The sequence below is a fragment of the Phoca vitulina genome, unplaced genomic scaffold, assembly GCF_004348235.1.
Source record: "Phoca vitulina isolate PV1807 unplaced genomic scaffold, GSC_HSeal_1.0 scaffold41, whole genome shotgun sequence".
Lineage (NCBI taxonomy): Eukaryota > Metazoa > Chordata > Mammalia > Carnivora > Phocidae > Phoca > Phoca vitulina.
In genome coordinates, this window is record NW_022589744.1 from 7995051 (window position 1) to 8016651 (window position 21601).

Consider the following 21601-nt stretch of genomic DNA (forward strand, 5'->3'; position numbering starts at 1 on the left):
AAATAGGCCAGTGATATAAGCCAAAGAACAGAAAAACTTGACTAACAGAAAACCCAGAAGTAGACACATACATGTATTTCATTGAATAATAAAGTTAAAATGTCAGTTCCATGAAGAATGGACTCACCCATAAACTAGGTGTCTTTCTTACACTGCTTGTTCTAGAATGTCATTCCCTTGTGCTTTCAGCTCACTGGTGGGATCAAAAATCATCACTGCTGAGAATTTCACCTTCCCTCTGGAGCCAGTAAGGATAAATTCAAACAATGAGTTATTTCATGGCAAAAAACAAAAAACAGAAACACCCCAAAATATAACTCACACAAATACATACACACACACACACACACACACTTGCACACACAATGATCAAACCCCCAAATTAGCTTTTATTGTAAAATTTTGTCATGAAAAGTGCTATCTGATTAACTAATAAAGTGTCTTTTTCTCTTTTTTCCACTTTCCAAATGCCATGGAATCCTATAGACTGGCCCTAGGACCTCCACCACCAGAAATGGCTCCTTTACCACAAAGGTACCTAGGAAGTCCATATTCGGAATGCAGGTGAGATGGACTACATGGTATTCAAAATGAGTTATAATGGTCTGAGGCATCCCAAACTGACTATAGCGGTGACAATAACATTGGTCAGGTCTACTTTCTGGCATGAAAGGGACTCTGCCATCAGTCCTCTGCTGGAGTGGCTACATAATGCAGGTGACATTGGGGGGATGCCTGCATGATCCTATTTTTGTCTAGAGAAATACCAAAGTTAAAATGTTTTATCTTACTTTAGACTATCCACTCAATACCAATAAAGAAGCACCCATATGCACACAGATAAACACATGTCCAAAGTTCATGTATTTGTATCACCTAAATGAAAGTTTTCCCTGACACTTTAGAACATGTACGTAACATGGACTATGTAATATCACATGGCATGTAATATGCACATTACAGGGACTATGTAATAACAAATACATATGTATGTATATATCTCATACACACGTACAGTAAACACACACCATATATATATATATGTACACACACACACACACATATATATATAGCTTTTCTTTTAAGATAATTTCCTGAAGTCTATTTGTTTTACATTGAAGTGCACACATACTATTTAGAGCCTCAAAAACAAATTTTCCCATTTTCCCTCAGAAAGTTTATGCCACATGTTCATTAGGTTTGGAGGCTGGCGATTAGAAGGGAAAATGTCCTTTTCTAGGAAAAATTTTCCTTCCCGAGTTAACTCATAAAATACTCAAGTTGGATGTGGGGATGGGAGTAAAATACAATTATTAAATAGATTTGATCTGTTCTAAAATGTTCCTCTAGAGACAAACCATAAGAGATTCTTAACTATAGAGGACAAACTCAGGGTTGCTGGAGGGACGGCAGATGAGCTAAATGGGTGATGGGGATTAAGGAGGGTACTTGTTGTAATGAGCACTGGATGTTATATGTAAGTGATGAATCACTAAATTCTTCTCCTGAAACCGATACTACACTATATGTTAACTAACTTGAATTTAAATAAAAACTTAGATGGAAAAAAAGGAAAAAAAAAGAAAATACAATGTTCCTCTAAAATTTATAAGCCCAAACTACATTGAGCTATAGTTACAATAATTATCCAACTAACAAAAAGACACAATTACCTAGAATAGCTTTAGTTCTCAAATTGCCAGGGTGCTTATGGTAATTTTTCTCAAAAGAATCTTTTCCATATTTAAAAATTTTTAAATAATGGCTAGATGCACACCTTGGAGCGAGACTGGTAGAACATGACTTCAAGCCAAGCCTAACAAGAAGGTGTCAGAGTTTCTATTAACCTTTTGCATTCGGCACCCAATCATCCTGTTGGAAATCCACACTGATAGAGGAATAAACAGGATGAACCCGTCGATCCCTAGGAGCCTGAAGAATATAGGATTTAAAGATTCGTTCACTGATTTTGAACAGAGCTATTAACAAAAGTCTACTCCCACTTATAGTCAACCCCCCTTCCTGAAGGCACTGAATGAATAAGACACTGATTCAACGTGTGGCTGATCCAGAGCTAGGCAGCAGAGATACCTGTCTGTGATTTTCATTACTGTTGGGCTGAGTCTGCCGCCATTGGTTGTGGCCAGAGTATCACATTTCCCTTTAATATTTCCAACCCACGTTCGCTCTTTGAATGTTCCACCTTAATGCTCTAGCTATCTCAATAGTACATGTCAGCTTGATCAAGATTATCTGAACACGTAAGCTTTCCAGGATGGTACTTTTTGAGTCTCCACCAAATTTGCTTTGTCATAGAGCAGACAGATGAAACAAGCATGTTACTAAGAAGGAAAGAAATCTGTCCAACTTCTAATGGGCTTATGATTCATCACAGGCCTTGCTGGACAACAGTGATTAGCCATCTGGTTTCATTGGGGATGATAAATTCAGCAATAAACATGACTCTTGGTCCTCTGTCCCTCTAAACCCAAGTCACAAATATTGTGAGTCAGATGTCCCCACCCAACAACACAACAGCTCCTGAGCTCAAATGCTCCTTTGACATGGCCCATGCCACCCAACTTCAATTATGCCTGGGCTACATTTCTTTTGGAGGCACTACAGGATTTTTTTTTTCTCTAACACACACACACACACACACACACACACACACACACAATTTTTTTTTTTTTAAGGAGGGCAGAGGCATCCAGCCAAATAAACTACGTTAAGCAGTGGGTTCCATTTTAGGTGTTGACAGTGTATAATAAATCCAGGCCTACCTAACATTTACAGGAACGTTATAAAATGAGTGAAACGGCATGAGCTGGTTGCCAGGCCAACCAGACAAACACAATAAACAGGCAGCAGTGACAGGAGTAAGTTACACCATCTCTCTGGTCTGAAATATATCACTTTACATTAGTCTTTGACCACTTTGAAAGCTCTTTGTTTTATATTTTTCAAAATGCTCTTTTACAGCATAGATTACCATTAAATCTTTTCAGATGAGGAAGTTTCTTTTTTTTCCCCCCCGAACTTGCATAGCTTTAGAAAGTGAACATTTATTTTTATTTTAACTCTAATTAAAAAATAAATTCAAGTCTTAAGAACAATGTTAAGGCTCAAATCCTAAAGGTCCCTTCTGGCAGATTAAAAAGAAAAAAAATTTCCCTAGACTAGAAAGAAAATAAACAATAACAGTAGTTAGTATACTTCGTTGCTTTAAAATGTTCTGTTAAAATGGCAGCATTTGGCACCACTGTTTAACTCTTTAAAGGTCAGTCTGCATCCTGAAGTACTTTCTTTCCTAATGAAGAATACATTTAATTATAAACACAGAGTTCTAGAATATCCTAGCTGGAAGGATCTTAGAAATCTTCAAATTACTCCTTTATTTGGCAGAGTAAAAAAGAAATAGATAAATTAGGGGTTTTTAAAAATAATCATTAAAAATAATGACATCTCATTTCTGCTATTTATACTCTACAGAAGTATTGACTTTTATTCCTTTAGCCAATATTCACACAAGTGAAATAAGTTCTACCTCACTTATTTTCAGCTTCGGCTTTGAACAGCAAAGTAGAATGATTTAGAATTTTCCATACAAACTGAAATAAAACTATGCCTATAAGACATACATAGAATACTTCTAAAACTCAGTTTAACCCAATTTGTTTGACCCATAGGAAATATTGCCAGATTATCAACTATCCTTCCAAAGGGCATGTTTGTGAATAGAGTGACTAACTTGTCCCAGTTTGCCTGAAACATTCCACATTTCAACACTGACAGCCATGCTTTAGAAAACCCCTCAGGTCTGGGCAGAAAGGTATACTTGGTTACCTTCCTTGTGCAGGTAATTTATCTTACTCTCATTGTTTTTTTAATACATTTCATAAAACCTTGTTTGTCAGTTACTCTGAGGAAAATTTCACCCTTCCCTAAAAACATTAAAAGTGAGATAAGTTCCCTGATGATGGTTCATTTCTTTATAATCAATAGAATCCATATTTCAAATCTACTTCTACAGTTGGAGTAGTGGGTTTAGTACGAGGCACTCAGAATATAGTTAACCTAGGCATCATTTCAAGTTTCTAAATTGTAGCTATAGCAGCAGAAGAATTTCACTGCTGATAGTCTGGAAGAAACTAGCCTCGTTTCCCATCGACTGGCTTATCATTCCTCCACTTGCACCACTAGGACTTAGTTTTAAGGAAAACAACATAAACATTAAGGGAAATCAGAGACAAAAAAAGGACAGTAAGGTTAGAGGGAGCCCTCCCAGAACTTGGTCACAATAGATCATAAATTCCCAATGCTTCTTAGACACGATACTATGTAAAGCTTTGAAATCTCCAAAATTGATTGATATTTTAGTTTAAATGGCACATTTGTTATATCGACTGGAGAAAAGGCATTGTTCTTGCTTCCAATGGGCAGAATTATAAGTCAACTCTACAGTTATCTCTCTCATAACTTTCATTTTTTAATTCTGTATTTTTGTCATGTTATAGGCAGCTTGACATCTAAGAAAGCTTGAGAAAATTAAAATTTTCTGATCAAAATGTTTCTGCTAAGGGATACATGGATGTAGATTAACTGTATTAAGTGCCCAGGATCTTCATGGCTTGCTGTTCCCATACTCTTTGCCATATGACTTTGAAGTTCCGTTTTCTAAATAGATGGGTCTATTTCCTCATCCTTTGTGATGAATCTGTGATGTGCTTCGGTCAACAGGATGCCACGGAGTGAGGGTGCACCAGTTCCAAGCCCAGGCACAAAGATCACGTGCATTTCTACTTTCTCTCTCCTGATCCTCTACCTTTGCCATAAACGTGTCTGTGGCTAGCCTGCCAGACAGTGAGAAACACAGGCCCCTGTGCTATCTGATTCCCGGCTAACAGCTATCAAACTGCCAGACTGTCGAGTGATCCCATCGGAGACCAAAAAACCACCCAGCTGAGCCCAGCGTAAAAGAGCCACTAATCCTGAACTCATGATTTTTAAGACGCTTATTGTCGTAAGCCACCTGTATTCAATGTGGTTTGTTTTATAATATTACTATGATAATAGATAACTGGTAGACAGTAAAGGGCCTCCGTATCCCACCCCCATCAAAACACACAGACTGTGTAAAAAATTACAAAGGAGTTGTGGTGACAACACCTCCTAATACCATCTTGGGGTTTGACTGCAACCTTACTGAGCCCATACTCCAAGCCAGTCAATGCTCACAGGCCCCCGCTTGGCTGCTTGATGCTCCTCCCTGAGGTAACACTACCTCAAAGCGTACTCAGGCTTGGCCATCATGCCCACAAAGTATACTTATCTGGCATGTTATTCTAAAAAAAGAAAATCTGATTTCAAAAATCACACACATACACACACAAATAAAGACTTAATATCCTCCAAGTAATTTCTATTTCACCAGCATATATTTATAGATCCTTTGTATTAGTACAATACAGTAATGAGCCTCTAGATTTCAAGAATGCAGGGAGACTACTTGAGAAGGCAATTGGCATACATTTTTTTTAAAATTTTAGACTATGGCAACTGACTACCACAGCTAGAGCTAATTAACCAATTGGTTAATCAATACGCTAATGCTAGAGCTGCATCCATAACCAGCATAACATCTGCGCATCCGGAGATACAGATTTATTTCAGCACAAACACTGGAATGCTGCTAAAAGATATCATTTCCATATTTTAGTGGACTTATTTCTAAGCTATTATTGTTAACTCTCAATTCTCTACTTTGTGTTCTGTATACAGTATCTAGTGAATAAACATTTAGAACTTAAATTTCCTGATCTTCCATATTGTCAGTAGTTTGGCACACACTAATTGTTTGCTTTGTTAAATGGATACAGTAATTATGGAACAATTGAAAGAGATGATTAAATGCCCTATGTGAAGAGATAACTTTAATAAGATAACTTAATGATTAGGCATAATGAGGGGTACCTGGGTGGCTCAGTCAGTTAAGCGTCTGACTCTTGATTTCAACTCAGGTCATGATCTCAGGATGGTGAGATAAAGCCCCGCATCAGGTTCTGCGCTCAGTGCAGAGTCTGGTTGGGATTCTCTCTCTCCCTCTGCCCCTCCTCCCACTTGCTCGCGCTCTCTCTCTCAAATAAATACATAAATAAAATCTTAAATAATTAGGCATAATGATAAATGTAAAAAATAAAACATAGAATAACGTTAGAAATGTAATATAGGGGCATGGTAAAACATTTCCTATTTCAATTAAAATCTGAGAGAATACTGACAAGCTGCAAAAGATGGATACTTCTTGGGTCATAAGAGGCAAGACTTTCTAGCCTTCTGTAACTACTCTGACATCGTTCTTACCACATCTTATGGCCATTTCTGCTGTGCAGCTTCAAATTAAAAAGAAATATGTAAAATAGATACTCTGTTGACCAACCATGGCCACTCCCACTCTTGAAAACTACCCTCAGAAAATAAACAGTAATGAAAGGGAATTGTAAGTGGTAAGAAAGGAAAAAGTGGTAAGAAAGGACAGTATTGAATATCATGGACTGCCCTGAAATACAAGAAGCCTTGTTTCCTGATGCCCAAGTTTGACAATATTTCACTTAAATGGTAAAGAAATAAATGGTGAGCTGTCTAAAATGTTTAGCAACACAAATTGCTAAATAATCAGTCTGTGTAGCTGTCCACGGCTGAATAAAGCTGCCTTAGTGCATGAACCCATTCTTAAGTTTTGCTCAGGTTCATCTCTACGTGTTATTTCCCTCAGCTACCCTTCCCAATCCTTGCTCACCATGCTGTTTGGAAATCTTTAGGGGAAGGGTGGAGTGAGCCCCATGACTCCTGCTCTCTTGCCATTTTTAGCTGCCTGCAACCTTTCCTGGCTGCCACAATTTATAGACTTGGGCTCAGTGGCCTTGCCAAATAACAAGCATCTGGCTCATGAACCCTGAGGTGGACTCCCGTTAAATGGAAACGTGTCCACTCCACCATGTGAAAGCAAAGAAGGGGCTTGAAATGTCAATGTGTGAAAAGTCAAGGTTAATGGAGTGCAAGATTTTTACAAGAGAACCACCACCCTGCAATGACTAATTAAACTGAGTGAGGTCCAGATGGCAAGCATCTTTAAAGATGCCAATTATAGATTCAAATGTTTTTGTGTGACACTGTTTTCCTAGAAAGATTAAGTAGGAATGACGACTTGCTTTTAGTGTTAGGCACCATTTTATTCCACCAAAGATCTGGCCAATACCTGTCCTTGGCTGCCCCTGAACTGATGCTCACTTCATAATATATCCTAGGCTTAGAGCAGACACCAAGAACATTTAAGTATCTGTGGCCAGCCTGGAAAAAGAGAGTAGATCCTGGTGAAGAATCAGATTCCCCACATTGTATCACTACACTCTTGCAGTTACTGCACGATGGCTTTCAGCAATTTAATTAACAGATCCTTACTGGATGTGAACTGGAGCCCAGCAAATTCCACCATCATAGCCACCTTCTATAGGAAGAGTCTTATATGGGTTCAAGGACACAAAAGATAAGAGGAAAAAGAAAACTCTCAAAAAGATGTACCCAAACTGAACAACAGTGAAAGATTTATACTTACCAGGCACATGGACAAAATGGAATGAGTTGTACCCAAAATCTTCTACTTCAAGACACAGGTCAAATCGGTCCTTTTCCTCTTCTACTGAGTCTCATATTTAGTTAGTATTCCTCAAACTACTATTTTGCTCAATAGTCTTGCACAGCAGGCTGATACTACAGATGTTATCAAAATAGTCCATGTTCAAAGTACTTTAACAAACTCTGCATTAAACTGAATTAAAAATGTTTCTTTGCTATAAGACTTCTCAGCTCCTTTATCTCACTATGCTATACCATCGACTTCTGGAAAAGGATGAGATACTGTATACTTGCCCTGCCTCCAACATACATGTACACACACACACACACACACACACACACTATCAAGGGCTTTCAGACTTGAAATTTTTAGAGTTTAAAAATTTTTGTAGATGTAGATTGAGTGCAATACTAAATAAGGTTTCTGGGAAGAGGAAAAATGACAAATCTGACATTTGGCAGCATTAATCCAGTAAAGGAATCAGGATATCATGGAACAAAGTGATAAAGCAAAGAGATTAGTTCACTGTTTGGTTTGTTTCTCACTATAATCCTTACATTAGATGTTTAAAGACTGCTAAAGAGGGAGCGGAAAGAGATGCATGGATATAAGAGTCATTTAAGAGCAAACATAATGGTTTGTAGAATTTTCTATGTGCTCAGAGCAAGGAAGAAGTCAAAGAATTCTCAGGTTTCAAGACTGGAGAGAAAAATATATTAATAAAAGTTGGGGTGGGGAACTGGAGGGAATCAGGTTTGTACTTGTGGAATTTGAAGGAATGGGCATCTTTTGGAGATATGCTGGTAAAATGGAGAGTGAGCCCAGCAAAATTAACACATAAGACTCAGAGATATAATCTGTGCCAAAAGGAAGGAATGTCAGGCTTTTGATGTCAATGACGGACCTGCAGAGCTATCCTGTGTGATAGGAAAGCCGACAGTAAAAATGACAGCTGTGAAAAACTTGAAGGACAAAGGGGAAAATGTTTTGGTGGGTATTCTGTGCCTCCAGGGCCACCTAAAATAATCAGATAGAGATTAGGGTTTGTACAGTGTGTGTGTGGGGGGGACGCATTGGGGGAGGGGTGGTCTTTGTGTGTGTGTGTGAATAGTTGCTGAAGAATTCTTTCTATAAGGAAATATGGAAACAAGCTGACTTTCATGGAAGTTAACAGAGCAATTTTGGCTAGTATTACTGAGCACGTATTAAAGTCCCAGAAATACTTTATATAGAGAATCATTAAAATAATCTTACTATGCAGATACCACCCTTTCCTTTATTAAGCAATTGTATTGAGGTATATTGTATGTATCTTAACATCTATCCATTTAAAGTATAGAACTCAATGATTTTTGGCAAATTTACTGTGCTGTGCAACCATCACCACAATCCTGTATTAGAACACCCCAGAAAGATCGGTCATGCTCATTTATAGTTAATGACTGTTCCCATCTCCAGCTCTAAGCAAACAATTGTCTTCTTTTTTTCTCTCTACATTTTCTGCAGGTACCGTTCTATCCCCACCTTCATCTGAGAAAACTATGTTAGCTTTTTCCTCATTCTAAATAAAATTCTTCCAGTCAGTATGCAATATAAGAAGTAGAATGTCTTTGAAAATCATCACAAAACAACAACAATGATGACGATGACAACAACAAAAACAAAAAGTAGCTGACACTAGAAACATAATATTTACAGAATGGAAGATGGGAGATATTTCTTACACTAAGTTAGCGTTTTCCGTGTTCAAAAAGAAGGAACTAAAGGTGACGCTTCAGTCTCGCTTGCAAGATCCTACAAGAAGCCTGGTACAGAATCTAAAAAACAAAGTCAACGAACAAACAAAACACAACAGAAACAGACTCCCAGATCCAGAGAACAAACTGATGGCTGCCAGAAGGAAAAGGGGCAGGAGGATGGATGAAGTAGGTGAATGGGATTAAGAGGTGTAATCTTCCAGTTGCAAAATACATAATATATAGGGATGCAATTTAGAGCATAGAGAATATAGTCAGTAATATTGTAACAACTTTGTATAGTGAGAGATGGTAACTAGACTTATTGTGGGTGACCATTTTATAATGCATATAAATGTCAAATCGTTACACTACACACCTAAAACTGACACAATATTGTATGTCAATTATTGGGAGGGAGGGAGGAAAGGAGGGAGGGAGGGAGGGAGGGAGAGAGGGAGGAAGGAAGGAAGGAAGGAAGGAAGGAAGGAAGGAAGGAAGGAAGGAAGGAAGGAAGGAAGGAAGGAACCTGGTATCAGGAAGAAAATAAGGGACGTTTTACTCTGGGCTGAGTTTTCAGACATCACTAGCCTGGCGAGGTGAGGTTGCAGAAAATTATATTTGGCATTCGCCAGAAGAAAGCCGGATAGGCAACTGCACTGCAAAGACAGCCACTGTGGTCAGCAAGGTACTTTGATTTGGCCCACAGTTCGAGCAGGGGGCAGAAATGGGCCACATGGAAATTGGCACTCAGAGGAACTGCATCTGGAAGGTAAACTTTCCAGGCTGCTGACGGCTCAAAATGTCAAATTGTTTGAAAAAACAAACACTCTGACATAACAGATCCATGCAATGAAGTTTTCAAGATGTTCCCAACAGAACAGCATGCAGCAGTTGGCGCAATAAACCTATTCCCCAACCAACCCCCAGATACTGTCCCAACAACCAAAAGAAGACAACGGAACTTTGAGACTTATATAAAGTTGTTCAAAAATCAATTCCACCAGCTAGATTTTCCCTGCTCTTCCATTCATACACTAATAATCGGATATCTCTGTTAGACTCAACTTTTTTTCAAATGGCCCAGCCCCCTACATATGGTAAGTGTGCATTCCTACACCTTGCAAGGACACAGTCTAAGTATTTTACAGGTATTGAAAGATTAAGCCTTACAGATATTACAAAGATAAGGCTCAGACAAAAGTAAAGAAATCTGTTCAAAATTACCTGTGAATGGAATATTCTTTCGATGAGCTGAGAATCAATAATAGAGCCTGTAAAACAGCCATTGGACATTCGAAATTAAAGGAAAGTTGGTAAAGAAGTAGGAGATGGTAAAACTTCTGGGAATTTCTAAAATACAGTCCGATTATACAAAGTCTAAAAGTAAGCTTATTCTTTCAGAAGATATTTGTGGTTCCCTGGTAGGCTGCTTGGCATTTCAATTGTGGTTTCTTTATTCTCACTCATCCTTAAAAAATGTGATGAGTGTAATAAGCTCTGTATCCATTTTCAAGGCACAGTAAGTATGAAGTCGACCCAGCTCCTATCTGGCAAGCGTCTTCCTGCTTCTGCAAATTTCCTCCATCACTCAACCCTGTGCCTGGCATTCTATGATCTTCCTCAGTCACCTGTGTTACCATTCTGGTATCAAATCTATCAAGCTTCAAAGTGTTTCTCAAACATTCACATCTTCTCAACTTTGTTTTGTGTCTATATAAATGATTAAGAAAATGAAAGTCTGAAAAATACCAGCATGGACATTTTGAAAATGTCATGTGTATTAGGCACTTGAATTTTCCAGATTTTTCAGCAATGTAAAGAAGGCAAAGAAACCAGGACACAGGGGCACCTGGGTGGCTCAGATGGTTAAGCCTCTGCCTTCAGCTCAGGTCATGATCCCAGGGTCCTGGGATTGAGACCCACATCCGGCTCCCTGCTCAGCAGAGAGCCTGCTTCTCCCTCTGCCTCTGCACCTCCCCCTGCTCATGCTCTCTCTCTATCTCTCTGTAAAAAAAAAAAAGAAAAGAAAAAAAAAGAAACCAGGACACAGGGAAAAAGTTAAATGGTATTGATCTAGATAAGCTCCATATCTACTTTTCCTATGCTTTTTTTTTGGGGGGGGGGTATTGTTGTATTATTAAGATTTTATCTTTTACAGATGTTTAAGGTTCATTGCAAAATTGTGGGGAAGGCACAGAGATTTCACATATGGTCCCTGTCCCCACATATGCTCAGCCTCCCTCACTGTCAACATTCTCCACCAGAGAGGCATACGTTACCACTGATGAACCTACACTGACACATCATTATCACCCAAAGTCCATACTTTGTCTTGTACATTCTATGGGTTTGGACAAAAGTTTAGTGACAGGTACCCATTACTATGATGTCATACAGAGTATTTTCACTGCCCTAAAAATCCTCTGTGTTCTGCCTGTTTATCCCCCACCCCTCTCTGCAAGCCTTGACAACTGATCTTTTTACTGTCTCTATAGTTTTGCCTTTTCCAGAACATCATGTAGTTGGAATCATACAGTATGCAGGCTTTCTGATTGACTTTTTTCACATAGCAACCTGCATTTAAATTTCCTCCATGTCTTTTCATGACTTTATGAATTAAAGTCACTTCTTTTTAGCAATAAATAATATCCCACTATCTAGATGGACTATGGTTTATCCACTTACATACTGAAGGGCATCTTGGTTGCTTTCAAATGCTGGCAATTATGAATAAAGCTGTCTTAAACATCTGTGTACAGGTTTCTGTGTGGACATAGGTTTTGAACCTGGTTGGGTAATTACCAAAGAGCACAATTTGAAGGATCATAAGGTAACAGTATGTTTAGTTTTATAAGAAACCACCAGACTGTCTTCCAATATAGATGTACCATTTCACACTCCCACCAGAATGAATGAAAGTTCCTGTGGCTCCACATCCTTGTCAGCATTTGATGTTGTCAGTGTTCCTATGCTTTTAACAATAACATTTGGGGGCATGTACACCTGATGGGTTAACAGAACGGTCAAGAAAAATCGATCTGGAAAAACAGACAAAGCAAACTACCATGCCTAGCAGGTAGTCCTTATTTACAAAAAAAAGATTGTTTTGTTTTAATTTTAGGCTTTTCCTTTTTTTTCTACTTGCTTGCTTTTAATCACATGGATAAACATGATTCTTTTAGGAAAAAAAGGAAAAACAAAGTACAGATAAACAAGAGTAAAATTCATCCATAATTCCACCTCCCAAAATAAAAGAAAAACACTACTAACAGTTTGGTTCATGTCCTTCCAGAAACATAACCTTGTGCATGTGCACATGTGTGCGTGCACAGACACACAGACACACACACAAACACAAAGGGTATCCATTAGTTCTTGCTATATAACAAGCCATCCCAAAACCTTATGACTTAAAATAACAATCATTTATTTAGCTTATATCTCCTTGGGTCAGCAATTTCGGCTGGACTCACCTGGGAGGTTCTTCTGCTGCCAATAAGTTAAGGGACTCCTCTTCTGGGGATTGCCTAGGGGTGAGTGGCCCATAAGGGTCTCATTATCTAGCCAATCTATCCAGCCTTGTTCTATGGTGGCAGTAGCAGGGTTCCCAGGAGAAGCATGAAGGCAAGGCCAATGTACAAGCCCTTTCTAAGCCCCTCATTTAATCACATATACTAGTGGTCCACTGGCAACGCAATTCACATGGCCAATCCAGAGTCTGGGGGTGGAGAAATAGACTCCATCATCTGATAGGAGGGTTTGGATTGGGAGAATGTGTGGCTATGTTTGCAGTCATTCATAATCCTGCCACCCAGGGGGTGAGGTACTACTAACATTTTGGTTTATATGTTTTTCAAAAATTAAAAGCTATTGTAAGTGATCCCCATATCAATACATATTACTCTACCTTATTGCTTTTTTTTTGATAGTGAGGAATTTTATTTTTTATTTATTTTTTTAAGTAAGCCCTACACTCAACATGGGGCTTGAACTCATGACCCCAAGATCAAGGATCGCGTGCTCAACCAACTGAGCCAGCTGGGCGCCCCCACCTCACTATTCTAGGTAACTGAGAATGTTGCCCCATTGAGCTGTACCATAATGTATTTGACCTCTATCCTGAACTTCAACTTTAGAACATTTCCAATTTTTCTCTATCGGGCTGTCAGAAACAACTTTGTGCATTCATCTTTCCATCTACCCATGATTATTTTCTTACACAGAAAGAAAAGATTATTTTCTTACATAGCTCCTCAGTTAGCTTATCTTCACCTTCCAAGGCTCTCAAAAAATGCAGCCTTTGCTCATTAGGAGACATGGGGAAAACAGCCAGAAGGAGGGAAGTAAAGCCCAGGATAAAACCCTGACTCTTTATTCCAAACTTGTCACCAATACTAAACAAATTAAAATGACAAAGTAAAAGTAAATATAAAGATAACAACAAAATCATCATGGAATCCCACTTGTTTACAAAGAATAATTTGTAAGTATATTCTCAACCGCTTCTGCTGCATTTAATATATTGTTTCAAACATGCGATATGGGACAGTTTTTTACTTATTTTGGTAATATCAATGCTGGAGCATTTTCTTTAGCAACATGTTGATCTCTTCCTCAACACATCTGGATCAGCTGCCTCCAGTTCTTACTGGGTCTGGATACTTGGGCTCATCTACCTTCACTGCCTCTCCCATCTGACTCCAGAGCCTAGAAGAGATCAACTTACCCAGTTTGGTTTCACTGGCAATGATAATCTTGGTGTCATGGCTCAGCCTCCCCACCTGCTTTTGGGCCTTTTCCAATTCACTAAGTACTTCCTCATCAGTTTTTTCCATTTCAAGAACAAGGGAAAATCTCTAGCACTTGATGCGCACCTGTATGCTGTGGGTACTCAACAAGCAAAACAGGAGAAGAAATAAAATAAACACCTTATTATAGTCAAGCTGGACTAGGTCCAAGGAGATGTCTAAAAGCTTTTGTCTGCAGAAAACTGAACTCTCGGGGCTGATAATGGTGACTGGATGTCAAAGGTGTAATAAGAAATAAAGTTCTTTAAAAACAAACTGCAAACACCATAAAATTGTATTGTTTTCAACTTCCCTATTGAGTGGCTTTGTTATGTGTGTGCATTACAGCAGACGGCTACGCCAACGGAAGACAAGAATATACTAAGCTTGTCATGTGTTTACATATGACTTCCGGAATTAAGGTTGCATGCATGAATTTTTTACTCACCCTGCATAATCGTTAGGGTAAATCTGGGAAAAGAGAAAAGTGAAGGGCTTGAAATTATACTTCATTTGGCTGCTTTTCTTCATTGTGTGATAGTTGTAGTTTCAAAAAAAAAAAAAAAATTCCATTCTTTCCACCTTGTGTTTTTAACTTTCCATGGCTATTTTTCAGGCTCCTAATTCCTAGTTTGTGTATTTGGGTTTTTTTGCATTAGTTTTACGAGAGACATATGGCAAGACAATGCTATATCGGATAATTAAATTTGCTCTTTTATAAAGGATTCCCATATGGAGAGATTAAGACAAAACGAGGATGGAAGACCTAAAATCCATTTGTAACCTAGCGCTATAAGATTGGAGAGGTCATTGAGATTTATTTTAATCCAAACAGTATAGGATGGAAGTCATAAAACAATTACATGATTTACTTATTATTTCTTCTTCAAAGTGATTATAAAGATTAGAATGCAATCTTACTGTTTGAGTTGTCCTTTGCCATTACTCAAAATCTTGGTCAGAGTAAAATGAAAAGTATCAAAGTCTCTGGTCAGGTCCCTAATTAGTGCTTAGGATCTCTGGGATCACATTTTCTCCTAAAAAAAAACAAGGAATGCCTGCCTCCATTCATGGAGAAAGACCAGTTTCATTTTAAGCATGACTACTGATGTCCATGGCAAGTCTGCTGACTGAAAAGAAAGTGTTTATTGATTCAACCTTTCCATAACCCTCTACTAAAGTAAACATGTCTGAGACAACTAAGCAAAACATCAAATTTCACTCAACTACCATGTGGCCCTCTTGCTTAAAGAACTTGGCATGGGCCACTCTCCAGTCAAGGCCCCAGTAGTACAGAAAATCTACATTTTATATGTATGGTAATCCCCCACATCACCAATTTTTTCTCTCATGTCCTCCCTCATGACTGTCCTATCTTCAGTTAATTGCTGGTGGCTAAAAGTTTAGTATCATCCTCACTAGGTACAACTGCTGTAGCACATGTCAGTTTCATCTTGTTATAAGTTGGTATAAGCATCTTCCCATGGGAGATGAGAGAATAGGTCTGCATAGTTTCATCATCTTTGGAAATTTTCACTTTGTTGGTAATGCCATAATCATGCATCACCCATGACTTCCAGGTCTGACCCTAAAGAAGAATTTTATATTTTCAATGCCAAAAATCCCCAACCAAACATCATGGCAATCAGTACTGGACCCCAGATTTTACTCAACATGGGAAAATTAATAAACTATCTTCACATTCTTATATATAACTTTCGTCCTATATTGCATCACCACTGAGGCAGGAAATGGTTAAAGACATGCACATATGAGAATTAGTATTATATTTGTATTGGCATTTACACTTCATTTATTCATTCAACAAATAGTACTGGTCATCTACTATATGTGAGGCACCATACTAGGTGCTGAAAACATAATGATAAATAAAACACATTCTCTAAAACTCATGGTGCTAACTCCCCAGGAGAGAAATATAAAGGTCGTATCGTGTTAATTACATATGAACATGGTAACCAAAGGAAAAAAAAAAAAAAATGGTTCATTTATCTTTGATGCACACGTGTTTTGTTTTAAAAAGGCATGGTTTTGAGTTTGTCTTCCGTATAAGGATTTTTTAGCTTCCATTGCTCCCTAAAGCAACTCTTGGAATAAAGTGTAAGATGATGTCATCTTTCCAGGAGAGTATGGCTTCCTTTTCCCCTTCTACAGTAGTAGAACCATGGATTCACTTAATCTTAAAGCTATATAAAACTACAAAGGTATAAATTTAAGTACAATCTTAGGACATACTCTCTGGTACATCATTTCAGATTATACTTCTGGGGGGCCAGAGTTCATTTATTGCATTCTATTTCTCACAGAGGAATTATAATAATGACTCTGAATGAGATTTTAAAAACATGGATCAAAAACAACATCTTACACCTCAGCCTATATAGAAAATCTGGGTATAAAAGTATAAGCTGGCAACAGAATGGCAAAATGCTGAAAACCATTTCAATGCTGTTCTTGATTTTCTGTTCCATGTAACAGAAAGCATTAGTCATCGGTGGTAGAAAAGTTATGCCAGTAGCCTGCATGTTTCTCATGAAGAATCTGATAAAGATGCCCAGGCCTAATGTCATTGGGGGAAATATAGCATGCAGTTTGGGGACACTCATAAAATCTCTACTGTAAGGAGAAGGAGATAATGTTTTATTCTTTTTTTCCATTCTAAATAAGGTAGGTTCTTCTTTGAGTCTGCTCTAAGCCAAGTCTAGAGGAGTTAGGGGATGCAAGGACAATAACATACAACTAGCAAAAAGATTTAAAATAGTTTCAGCAGGGGCGCCTGGGTGGCTCAGTCATTAAGCGTCTGCCTTCAGCTCAGGTCATGATCCCAGGGCCCTGGGGTTGAGCCCCGCATTGGGCTCCCTGCTGTGTGGGAAGCCTGTTTCTTCCTCTCCCACTCCCCCTGCTTGTGTTCCCTCTCTCGCTGTGTTCTCTATGTCAAATAAATAAGTAAAATCTTAAAAAAGATAAATAAAATAGTTTCAGTATTTTGTAAACATCTCTGGTAACTTTTTCAAGGGATTATTAAAAAAGTATAATGAACCATAGTCAGGCTGGTGAGATACAATCAATGTTTTAGTCAATTTTGCCCTACCTAGTACCTATTCTCATTAGAAAGCACATCAAGGTATCTTTTCCTCTCACCTCCACCTCATTGTAGTGAATCAGTATTGGTCTTGCAACCCAAGGTGGTCCAGACCAAGCACCAAACTACCAATAATGTATTTAAAACCATATATTCTAAAATGTGTCTGCCTAGATTAGAATTCAGCTTCTATCTTGAGTAATGTGACCTTAGTCAGGTTATTCAATTTCTCTGTGCCTCAATGTCCTCATCTATAAAACTGCATGATATTAGAACCTGTGGGCTATTGTTGGGATTAAATGTGAAAATATGCTTAAAGAGTTTAGAAAAGAGAATGGGATATACTCAAAACCACTAGTTATTGCTATGTGAGTTGAGTTTTGTTGGCACATGAACTGAGAAGATATAAAGGGGTTAGGATGGTAGTCTTTCCCATGTATGGGGAGAGAAAGCAAGTGAGAAGTGAGCACAGAGGTAGAAAAGACTTAAGGAGACATACAAAGAGAGATGAAGAGATTATATTAGTCAGGTTCTGGGAAGGAAACAGATGCCACATTCAAATACAGATAATTTGAGGAGGTTTTACTAACAGGATTGGTAATAACCCTAGGCCTAAAGAGCGGGGAAAGAGAGAAGTTACTAGAACTGGAAATGAGAGATTCCAGTAGCTCCTCATATTGGATCTGCTCATTCCAAGAAGAGGAGTCCTTTGATTGATAGATGTAGTCAATCGAGGTGAACCTCCTGGAGGGTATCAAATACTTCAATTTCACTCTCCTCATCTCTAATCTTCTACCAAGGTTCCCCACTGGCTGAATCCAACCAAAACCCAGAGGGCAAGAAAACCATGTGATAGCATCCATACAGGTCAGCCTGCAGGAGCAGGTTGCTGAGTGGAGAAGGACAGAGAATGGATCTGGAGGTCTGACACAGAGGAAGTCCTGCACACACAACATGTGGGCACAGAGAGGTGACATCTACTCTGTGTAAGGCCTCTTCCAGTTATGACATATCCTGTCTTTGGGTCTTTCCAATACATTTCCTTTTTAGTCTAAACTATAGGAGTTTCGTCTAAACTATGAGGAGTTTTCTACTATTTGTGATATAAGCCACTTTGCCATAAGCAGAAAAGTTCTGGTGATTACAAAATATGAGTAGAAAGTCTATGGGCATAAAATCAGAGAATGAGAATCGTCAATTTTGCCTTATTACAGATTTTAGTAGCCCAGAGCTTTCAGGGTGTAAGGATCACAATCCTAACAGCAGTTTATGAATACTCATTACCCCACTGCCAACAACTAAGCTATGGCTTAAACTCTCCACTTTTACTTAGTGTCTCCAGAAACACGGGAGAAGACCGGGTTACTGGCATCTAAGAAGTTCATGTGATTAAAGATATTGTCAAAATCTCCAAGTTGCTCACATCTCTCCGTGTTTACTATTACCTAAATATTGCTATTGGGTCTTATTGGGTAACTTTGAAGTTGGGCTCATCTCTGAACCTTCTCCAGATTTCCTTTACCTCTATTCAGTGTATGAACCCAGAAAGAACAAAAGTACAACTAACCCAATACACTAAAAGTCTAACTAGTAAATTACCCAAGGCTGGGTTTATGACTTCTTGCTCTGCTGCCAAGAAGCTCTCCTAAGTTTCATAAAGACACACACAGAGTTATATTAATACATTCACAGAACACACACACACACACACTCATGCACATACACACACATCTTGTTTTTTTCACATTGAAGCTTTCTTGGGTGAGAACCATACTTGACTGATTATACTCCATGCCCCAACCCCCACAACAAAAATTTCCAAAGAAAACAGTTGAAATCTCACCATGGCCAGTGTCTGGATGAAGCTGTCTTGAGAATCATGGAATAAGCAGCTCCCTCTGTGGGGGGGAAAGAAAGTGATTATGTCGCATGCAAGGCCTTTAAATTGAGGGAGAATTAACTCAGCTTATAATAAATCACTGTTGACATCCTCACTAAAGACTTCATGCTCTCCCAAGCCAGAGGGAATTTTTAGCTGGCCAAGAAGGAAACTCCACAAACGCTGGCTATTATTTGAATGTGCAACCTTCATATGGGAGATTCTGAAGGGTTTTCCCTATACGGTCTGAACAAATTCCACAGAGAATAGCTACCCTACTAAAACAAACAAAGATTGATTAATAACTTATTATCATATTTTACAATTGAGACTTTGGAAAATGTGTAACAGCAGGAGGCCTGTCTTCACCTCACTTATTTTTAACTTATATATTGGTCTTTCACTAAGGAAAAAAAAGTCAAAGTAAAAAGACTAAGGACAGCAATCCTTCCTTCCATGGTTTGAAGAAGAAAGATATTTTTTTCTTCGTACTTTTCAAGTAAGAGTAACTGATCTACCAACTCTGATGAAATCTGATAGACTGTAGAGCCTAGAAGTTGCTGTCTTACGTACTGTCTCATCTGCTCTCTGCAAAGTCCCTGAGGAAATGAAGGCAACGTCTGTGATAATTCTTTCAGGAAAAGGAACTCCAGTCTGAGAAGCAAAGTGACTTAAGGACATCTGGGTAAGAGAAGGTAGAGGCAGGACTTTTGCTAAGCTGCAGTGCAGAGCCTGTTTTCTACCATGCAGAAATACTTCATAAAGAAGAGGCATTCCTTAGTTGATAGAATCAAATTTCGTATTAATGATATTTACTGAAAACCCTTTAAAAATCTTCAAAGTGCTACTAAGCCTCCCCCCAGAGTATTTTTTCTCCCACATATATTATTAGCAACATTTATACTAGCCATATTAAGTGATTCAGTGAAAAATGGATTCATAAGGATTGAATTCTCTATTCCCTTAAGAATTTTAGCCTATCTCTGGATGAAACTAGCACATTTCAGTGGTTTTATTTCTGGGGGGGAGGATGATTCAAAATTATGTATAAATTAAATGCACATAAACAAGATTTGAATGATATCTCACAATAAGTAAAATTTACTTCAATTAATTGGTTACTCCAGAAAAATATATTCTTGTGTGCTGGATAACTTTGTTTACCCCTCCAGATATATTCTCTATCTGGACCCACCCTGCTTAGTGTCTTGAGAGGCAGACCCATAAGTATTACAACAACAATCCCTCTGTCCTTTGACTTCCATTTGGGTTCAACCAATGGGAGGCCCTGGAAAGTGACTGGAAGGAAGGAAGAAAATGAGGTTAAAATATTTATCCTCCTGGTTCCCTCCTTGCTGGAGATGCTTAGTTAGTCACTGCTCTTATCCCAAGAATCTCTCCAGAACACTGTTCTCTCTTGGTTCCAGGAATGACTCCTTACTCTTGCTCCATCTGGCCCCACAGAGCTGCACTTTTCCTTGAAGATTTCCCTAAACTCTTCCCACATCAGTGTAATCAGTTCTGTTGCAGAATTTTCCTCAGATCACCCAGATTGGATGAGATTCAGCCAGAGCCTTGCCAGGAAAAGGCAGGTACACTCAAAGTTTCCATCTTCTTGATGGACCTCAAAACTATGCACCCAGGACTCAACACGTATTTTGGATGTTGATGGAATCAGATGGGATTTATTTGTTCTAAGTACAAGTGCTATATTGGTATCATTGTTCAAATGATAAAGAAGCAAGCAAGCAAAGTGATCCTGTTCGATAGGTTTACTGTTTTGGGAGGGGGGCTAGATCAATTCAAAATTAAGTATAAATTAAATGTACAAGAACAAGATTTGAATGATGCTTTCACATTACTAAAACTTACTTCAATTACTAGAGTACTCCAGAGAACAATAAGAAAAAAAAACAGAGTGATTAGAGGTCAGCCTGTATTAATTGGGTAAATTTGCCTATTTTCACTTAATGTGATATTAACCTGAATTAATTATCACGCCATTTTGGATAAATTGAGTTATATGATCTTATATTAATTTTTATTGATAGCCCTTTGGATAAATTAAATTATATCTATACAAATCCTACTGTTCACTTACTTAATAATTTCTACTGTACAACTTACCAATGCAAATAATGTATATCATTCAAATTCTGATTTTATGCTCCCAATAATAAGCAAACAAATAAATTAATAAATAAGTTTTAAAAAGATAGTCTGATGTTAAATAATGTATATATATTATATATATAACATATAACTGGAAATATATATAGGTTATAGTTAAATGTAAGACTTATGTGGCTCATTGAGTGCTTATTATTTTCTCTGGCAACACACTGTGGCATTTTGGTGAACTATTTTGACATCAGGGCATTCCTAAGTATAGTCAATAGGCTCCTATTAATATAGAAGCATATTTTTAGTGTAGGCCTTAGCTTTTTAAAACCACAC

At 38.1% G+C, this 21601-nt stretch overlaps 1 long non-coding RNA gene across 1 annotated transcript; it reads right to left on the minus strand.

Moving 5' to 3' along the window:
• Positions 1-133: 133 nt before the first annotated feature.
• Positions 134-19163, minus strand: LOC116647871. The gene is made up of 4 exons (XR_004302411.1): positions 19109-19163; positions 10600-10646; positions 9361-9453; positions 134-238 (listed from the first exon to the last, which is right to left on the minus strand). It is a non-coding gene; the product is annotated as an uncharacterized LOC116647871 (long non-coding RNA).
• Between the last annotated feature and the right edge of the window lie 2438 nt (positions 19164-21601).